This window comes from Lissotriton vulgaris, chromosome 1_1, assembly GCF_964263255.1.
Source record: "Lissotriton vulgaris chromosome 1_1, aLisVul1.2, whole genome shotgun sequence".
NCBI lineage: Eukaryota > Metazoa > Chordata > Amphibia > Caudata > Salamandridae > Lissotriton > Lissotriton vulgaris.
Window position 1 is genome coordinate 1,367,675,474 of NC_141685.1, and position 7,159 is coordinate 1,367,682,632.

At 41.5% G+C, this 7,159-nt stretch overlaps 3 non-coding genes across 3 annotated transcripts; all 3 read right to left on the reverse strand.

The window, feature by feature from the left end:
* Positions 1–1,293: 1,293 nt before the first annotated feature.
* TRNAS-AGA (transfer RNA serine (anticodon AGA)) lies at positions 1,294–1,375 on the reverse strand. Its single transcript has one exon. It is a non-coding gene; the product is annotated as a tRNA-Ser (tRNA).
* A 1,482-nt stretch (positions 1,376–2,857) lies between these two features.
* TRNAH-GUG (transfer RNA histidin (anticodon GUG)) lies at positions 2,858–2,929 on the reverse strand. Its single transcript has one exon. It is a non-coding gene; the product is annotated as a tRNA-His (tRNA).
* Positions 2,930–5,798: 2,869 nt separating this feature from the next.
* TRNAH-GUG (transfer RNA histidin (anticodon GUG)) lies at positions 5,799–5,870 on the reverse strand. The gene has a single exon. It is a non-coding gene; the product is annotated as a tRNA-His (tRNA).
* Between the last annotated feature and the right edge of the window lie 1,289 nt (positions 5,871–7,159).

The following is a 7,159-nucleotide window of genomic DNA, read 5'->3' on the forward strand; positions in this document are numbered from 1 at the left end:
CGGCCAGCTACTTGGGCTCAATAACGTACAGTGACATGAAGAAATTATCATTCGGAACACTCAGGGCTACTCCTGTGATAGGCTGAATGTGTTCATTGCTTCCTCATTCCTTATACAAAGGCTTTATCTCCTCAGTGGTTGATAGGCTAAAACCGTTTCCTGGCCGCCTGCTTGTGAACTGGCAGGAGTCAAAGATCACACATACACTGGTGGGCCTGTGATGGGACACCAATGCAGAGAAACACACCTGGCGCAGATATTCTATTCTGTTTATTAGACCTGCAACTCCCCTGTACCTCCTCAAGCCATCTGTATGTGAAGCAAGAAAGAGTTAAGGAACGGTCCATCTACACTTTTATTGGGAGGATGCTGCCGTGAGCTCCTCCCAGCTAATCACACATACAGCAGTAAAGCAAGATAACTACACAGTTAGGGGGGACTGCATGGTTAGGTTTTTGAGGAATTATTGAAACTGACCTCAGTGACCCATAATCAGAGCTGTGGCTAATGACTGCATGCCTAATTATGATGAAGCAAGCACCATGGCTCGTAGGGGCCCCACAACACACTTTTCTTAGCTCATTGAATTAAAGTATAAACTTCTGCCATGTGTGAGTGGTAAAGGCTTGTTAATTTTGTTGCTTTTCAAATTCACGTCTGACAACAAGACGATGGAACATTGGGGCATCAGACGCTTTGGAAAGTAGCCACCAACCGCAGAGAAAGAGAGAAAGAGGGAAAAGGCAGTATGAGGTGTGGAGAAAACAGCAGCAGGTACAAGGAGCTCAAATGAGATTAATGGCGCCTAAATAGAGCACGTAAAGGAACAGTTACAAATCTAAGAAAAGGGAAAGAAAAGACTGGGAAAAAACACAGAAAGAGCTAGTAGATGAAATTCTCTTCCAGGAACAGCAGGTTAAGAGAAATTACACAGGGAGCAGTTAAGCTTGTAACACCGGGGAGAATAGAAAAGAAAATGCAGTTTTATGAAGTGTGTTTGCCTAATCCAGCTAGCACTTTTATTTTATTTCTCTATTTGCTTCTTTTATTGGTAAAGTAAGTTTCAAGTGCATGCACAGGTATGACCGAGAGAGCCAGGGTATAATAATTTGAAGCGTTTGCACCAGCGCTAATGAAGGACGAGAGTTATAGCAAAGATATGAAAGGGGGAGCGATAATAAATATGTGATATGGCAATAGTGACACCAAAATAAGCCACCTATTTATAAAACTGACATGGAAGAAATACTAAAGGTTAACTTCTGAAATTGTAGCCGATGTTAAAAAGATTCTCGTTGTCGGCAGGATTCGAACCTGCGCGGGGAGACCCCAATGGATTTCTAGTCCATCGCCTTAACCACTCGGCCACAACAACTGACTGTAAGGCGTGTGCACATAATCTGTATGCAAGTTTTCAAGGTGTCCCACAGCAAATTCCTGATATTCTGCAATGCACTTTTTAAAAATAATGTTTTTTTCAGCAGGCACATTCTCTCCTAAAAACAAAAATTGCATGCGTATATCTCTAGTTTGGAATACCATAGGCTTGCATGCATACTCTCATGGGTCACTCAAGTTTTTTGGACCCTATTGCACTCTGTTTTCGTGCTGCTTTTAGTATATGGCCCATATTACAGGAGTCTACCATCTTTGAGTATTTGAGGCTCCTTTGTAAGTGCTTTATATTTTTTCCTTGAAGAGCTATATAATAAAGGGGTCCGGGAAAGATTGCATTTATGGAAGATAAAAGAAGGCCCACTTGTCTCACCAAATGCTGTAGAGAAACCTGACGTTTTACTCATGTTATCCTTAGTTCGTTTTCGTTAGACCTTGCATTCTTAAGGTGGTCCCAACCCCACCTTATTGCTTTTCACCTCCGCATTTTGCTGTATCTTTTTGTTGGCCTTAGGACTCTGATCACTTTATCGCTACTAATCAGTGCTGAAGTGCACGTGCTTCTTCCCTAATCATGTGTATAATTGGAGTATACCTGAATGACAGATTTAATTTACTTGAAAGCCCCTTGTAAAGTGGTATACCATATACCCAGGGACTGATTGTGCCACCCAAAGAAATAGCATTTCAAACCTGTCTCAAGCCTGCTACTGCAGTGCCTGTGCTGCAGTGTACTGCCACTTCGACTTGGCATTTAAAACTACTTGCCAAGCCTTAAACTCCAATTTTATTAAGGTAGGCCCTAGGTAGTCCTAGGGGCATCATGCTATGTAAGTAAAAGGTAAGACATGTACTGTGGTAGTTTGTATGTCCTAGTAGTATCAAACAGTCTATTACATTTTTCACTACTGTGAGGTCTGCCCCTCTCATAGGTTAGCATTGGGTATTCCCTTATACTTTTTGGGGGGTAATTCCATATCAGAGAGGAGAAGCTTTATTTATTTATTGATAAATCCTATCTACTGGTGAGGTTGGATTTAATCTTACTATTGTATAAATGCCATTTTTAGAGAGTGAGCATTTCTCTGCACTTACTGCTCTATTTGCATGAAAACCTGTCTTCAATTGACGTCTGGATTGGGCTGCGAGACAGCTACATATGTGCATTCCCTGTAGACAGCCACAACACAGGTCACTCAACTGCAACTGCATTCATTTGCATTCTGAGTGGCCTGGGGGAGAGCTCCGCTCCCCTTACCGCAAATATGTTCAAGAACGATAATTTATGTCAGTAAGTACAGTTTACCTACATCTTATAATCATGTGTGTTTAAATAATTTGTCGTTAGATCGTTTAAAGAATGAAAAGGATTTGTTTTTAATAGACATTTTACAAAAACAACTGGTACATTTGGGAATTCTGTAAAGGAAAAACCCAACTGCCGTGACATTGCCAACCACAATGCCGTGACTCGGATTCGAACCGAGGTTGCTGCGGCCACAACGCAGAGTACTAACCACTATACGATCACGGCGAGCTACTTTTGGACAATAACGTATAGTGACATCAAGAAATTATAATTCGGAACACTCAGGGCTACTCCTGTGATAGGCTGAATGTGTTCATTGCTTCCTCATTCCTTATACAAAGGCTTTATCTCCTCAGTGGTTGATAGGCTGAAACCGTTTCCTGGCCGCCTGCTTGTGAACTGGCAGGAGTCAAAGATCACACATACACTGGTGGGCCTGTGATGGGACACCAATGCAGAGAAACACACCTGGCGCAGATATTCTATTCTGTTTATTAGACCTGCATCTCCCCTGTACCTCCTCAAGCCATCTGTATGTGAAGCAAGAAAGAGTTAAGGAACGGTCCATCTACACTTTTATTGGGAGGATGCTGCCGTGAGCTCCTCCCAGCTAATCACACAAACAGCAGTAAAGCAAGATAACTACACAGTTAGGGGGGACTGCATGGTTAGGTTTTTGAGGAATTATTGAAACTGACCTCAGTGACCCATAACCAGAGCTGTGGCTAATAACTGCATGCCTAATTATGATGAAGCAAGCACCATGGCTCGTAGGGGCCCCACAACACACTTTTCTTAGCTCATTGAATTAAAGTATAAACTTCTGCCATGTGTGAGTGGTAAAGGCTTGTTAATTTTGTTGCTTTTCAAATTCACGTCTGACAACAAGACGAAGGAACATTGGGGCATCAGACGCTTTGGAAAGTAGCCACCAACTGCAGAGAAAGAGAGAAAGAGGGAAAAGGCAGTATGAGGTGTGGAGAAAACAGCAGCAGGTACAAGGAGCTCAAATGAAATTAATGGCGCCTAAATAGAGCACGTAAAGGAACAGTTACAAATCTAAGAAAAGGGAAAGAAAAGACTAGGAAAAAACACAGAAAGAGCTTGTAGATGAAATTCTCTTCCAGGAACAGCAGGTTAAGAGAAATTACACAGGGAGCAGTTAAGCTTGTAACACGGGGGAGAATAGAAAAGAAAATGCAGTTTTATGAAGTGTGTTTGCCTAATCCAGCTAGCACTTTTATTTTATTTCTCTATTTGCTTCTTTTATTGGTAAAGTAAGTTTCAAGTGCATGCACAGGTATGACCAAGAGAGCCAGGGTATAATAATTTGAAGCGTTTGCACCAGCGCTAATGGAGGACGAGAGTTATAGCAAAGATATGAAAGGGGGAGCGATAATAAATATGTGATATGGCAATAGTGACACCAAAATAAGCCACCTATTTATAAAACTGACATGGAAGAAATACTAAAGGTTAACTTCTGAAATTGTAGCCGATGTTAAAAAGATTCTCGTTGTCGGCAGGATTCGAACCTGCGTGGGGAGACCCCAATGGATTTCTAGTTCATCGCCTTAACCACTCGGCCACAACAACTGACTGTAAGGTGTGTGCACATAATCTGTATGCAAGTTTTGAAGGTGTCCCACAGCAAATTCCTGATATTTTGCAATGCACTTTTCAAAAATAATGTTTTTTTCAGCAGGCACATTCTCTCCTAAAAACAAAAATTGCATGCGTATATCTCTAGTTTGGAATACCATAGGCTTGCATGCATACTCTCATGGGTCACTCAAGTTTTTTGGACCCTATTGCACTCTGTTTTCGTGCTGCTTTTAGTATATGGCCCATATTACAGAAGTCAACCATCTTTGAGTATTTGAGGCTCCTTTGTAAGTGCTTTATATTTTTTCCTTGAAGAGCTATATAATAAAGGGGTCCGGGAAAGATTGCATTTATGGAAGATAAAAGAAGGCCCACTTGTCTCACCAAATGCTGTAGAGAAACCTGATGTTTTACTCATGTTATCCTTAGTTCGTTTTTGTTAGACCTTGCATTCTTAAGGTGGTCCCAACCCCACCTTATTGCTTTTCACCTCCTCATTTTGCTGTATCTTTTTGTGGGCCTTAGGACTCTGATCACTTTATCGCTACTAATCAGTGCTGAAGTGCACGTGCTTCTTCCCTAATCATGTGTATAATTGGAGTATACCTGACTGACAGATTTAATTTACTTGAAAGCCCCTTGTAAAGTGGTATACCATATACCCAGGGACTGATTGTGCCGCCCAAAGAAATAGCATTTCAAACCTGTCTTAAGCCTGCTACTGCAGTGCCTGTGCTGCAGTGTACTGCCACTTCGACTTGGCATTTAAAACTACTTGCCAAGCCTTAAACTCCAATTTTATTACATATCAGTAACCCGTAAGGTAGGCCCTAGGTAGTCCTAGGGGCATCATGCTATGTAAGTAAAAGGTAAGACATGTACTGTGGTAGTTTGTATGTCCTAGTAGTATCAAACAGTCTATTACATTTTTCACTACTGTGAGGTCTGCCCCTCTCATAGGTTAGCATTGGGTATTCCCTTATACTTTTTGGGGGTAATTCCATATCAGTGAGGAGAGGCTTTATTTATTTATTGATAAATCCTATCTACTCGTGAGGTTGGATTTAATCTTACTATTGTATAAATGCCATTTTTAGAGAGTGAGCATTTCTCTGCACTTACTGCTCTATTTGCATGAAAACCTGTCTTCAATTGACGTCTGGATTGGGCTGCGAGACAGCTACATATGTGCATTCCCTGTAGACAGCCACAACACAGGTCACTCAACTGCAACTGCATTCCTCTGCATTCTGATTGGCCTGGGGGAGAGCTCCGCTCCCCTTACCGCAAATATGTTCAAGAACGATAATTTATGTCAGTAAGTACAGTATACCTACATCTTATAATCATGTGTGTTTAAATAATTTGTTGTTAGATCGTTTAAATATTGAAAAGGATCTGTTTTTAATAGACATTTTACAAAAACAACTGGTACATTTGGGAATTCTGTAAAGGAAAAACCCAATTGCCGTGACATTGCCAACCACAATGCCGTGACTCGGATTCGAACCGAGGTTGCTGCGGCCACAACGCAGAGTACTAACCACTATACGATCACGGCAAGCTACTTGGGCTCAATAACGTACAGTGACATGAAGAAATTATAATTCGGAACACTCAGGGCTACTCCTGTGATAGGCTGAATGTGTTCATTGCTTCCTCATTCCTTATACAAAGGCTTTATCTCCTCAGTGGTTGATAGGCTGAAACCGTTTCCTGGCCGCCTGCTTGTGAACTGGCAGGAGTCAAAGATCACACATACACTGATGGGCCTGTGATGGGACACCAATGCAGAGAAACACACCTGGCGCAGATATTCTATTCTGTTTATTAGACCTGCATCTCCCCTGTACCTCCTCAAGCCATCTGTATGTGAAGCAAGAAAGAGTTAAGGAACGGTCCATCTACACTTTTATTGGGAGGATGCTGCCTTGAGCTCCTCCCAGCTAATCACACAAACAGCAGTAAAGCAAGATAACTACACAGTTAGGCGGGACTGCATGGTTAGGTTTTTGAGGAATTATTGAAACTGACCTCAGTGACCCATAATCAGAGCTGTGGCTAATGACTGCATGCCTAATTATGATGAAGCAAGCACCATGGCTCGTAGGGGCCCCACAACACACTTTTCTTAGCTCATTGAATTGAAGTATAAACTTCTGCCATGTGTGAGTGGTAAAGGCTTGTTAATTTTGTTGCTTTTCAAATTCATGTCTGACAACAAGACGAAGGAACATTGGGGCATCAGACGCTTTGGAAAGTAGCCACCAACCGCAGAGAAAGAGAGAAAGAGGGAAAAGACAGTATGAGGTGTGGAGAAAACAGCAGCAGGTACAAGGAGCTCAAATGAGATTAATGGCGCCTAAATAGAGCACGTAAAGGAACAGTTACAAATCTAAGAAAAGGGAAAGAAAAGACTAGGAAAAAACACAGAAAGAGCTTGTAGATGAAATTCTCTTCCAGGAACAGCAGGTTAAGAGAAATTACACAGGGAGCAGTTAAGCTTGTAACACTGGGGGGAATAGAAAAGAAAATGCAGTTTTATGAAGTGTGTTTGCCTAATCCAGCTAGCACTTTTATTTTATTTCTCTATTTGCTACTTTTATTGGTAAAGTAAGTTTCAAGTGCATGCACAGGTATGACCGAGAGAGCCAGGGTATAATAATTTGAAGCGTTTGCACCAGCGCTAATGAAGGACGAGAGTTATAGCAAAGATATGAAAGGGGGAGCGATAATAATTAAGTGATATTGCAATAGTGACACCAAAATAAGCCACCTATTTATAAAACTGACATGGAAGAAATACTAAAGGTTAACTTCTGAAATTGTAGCCGATGTTAAAAAGATTCT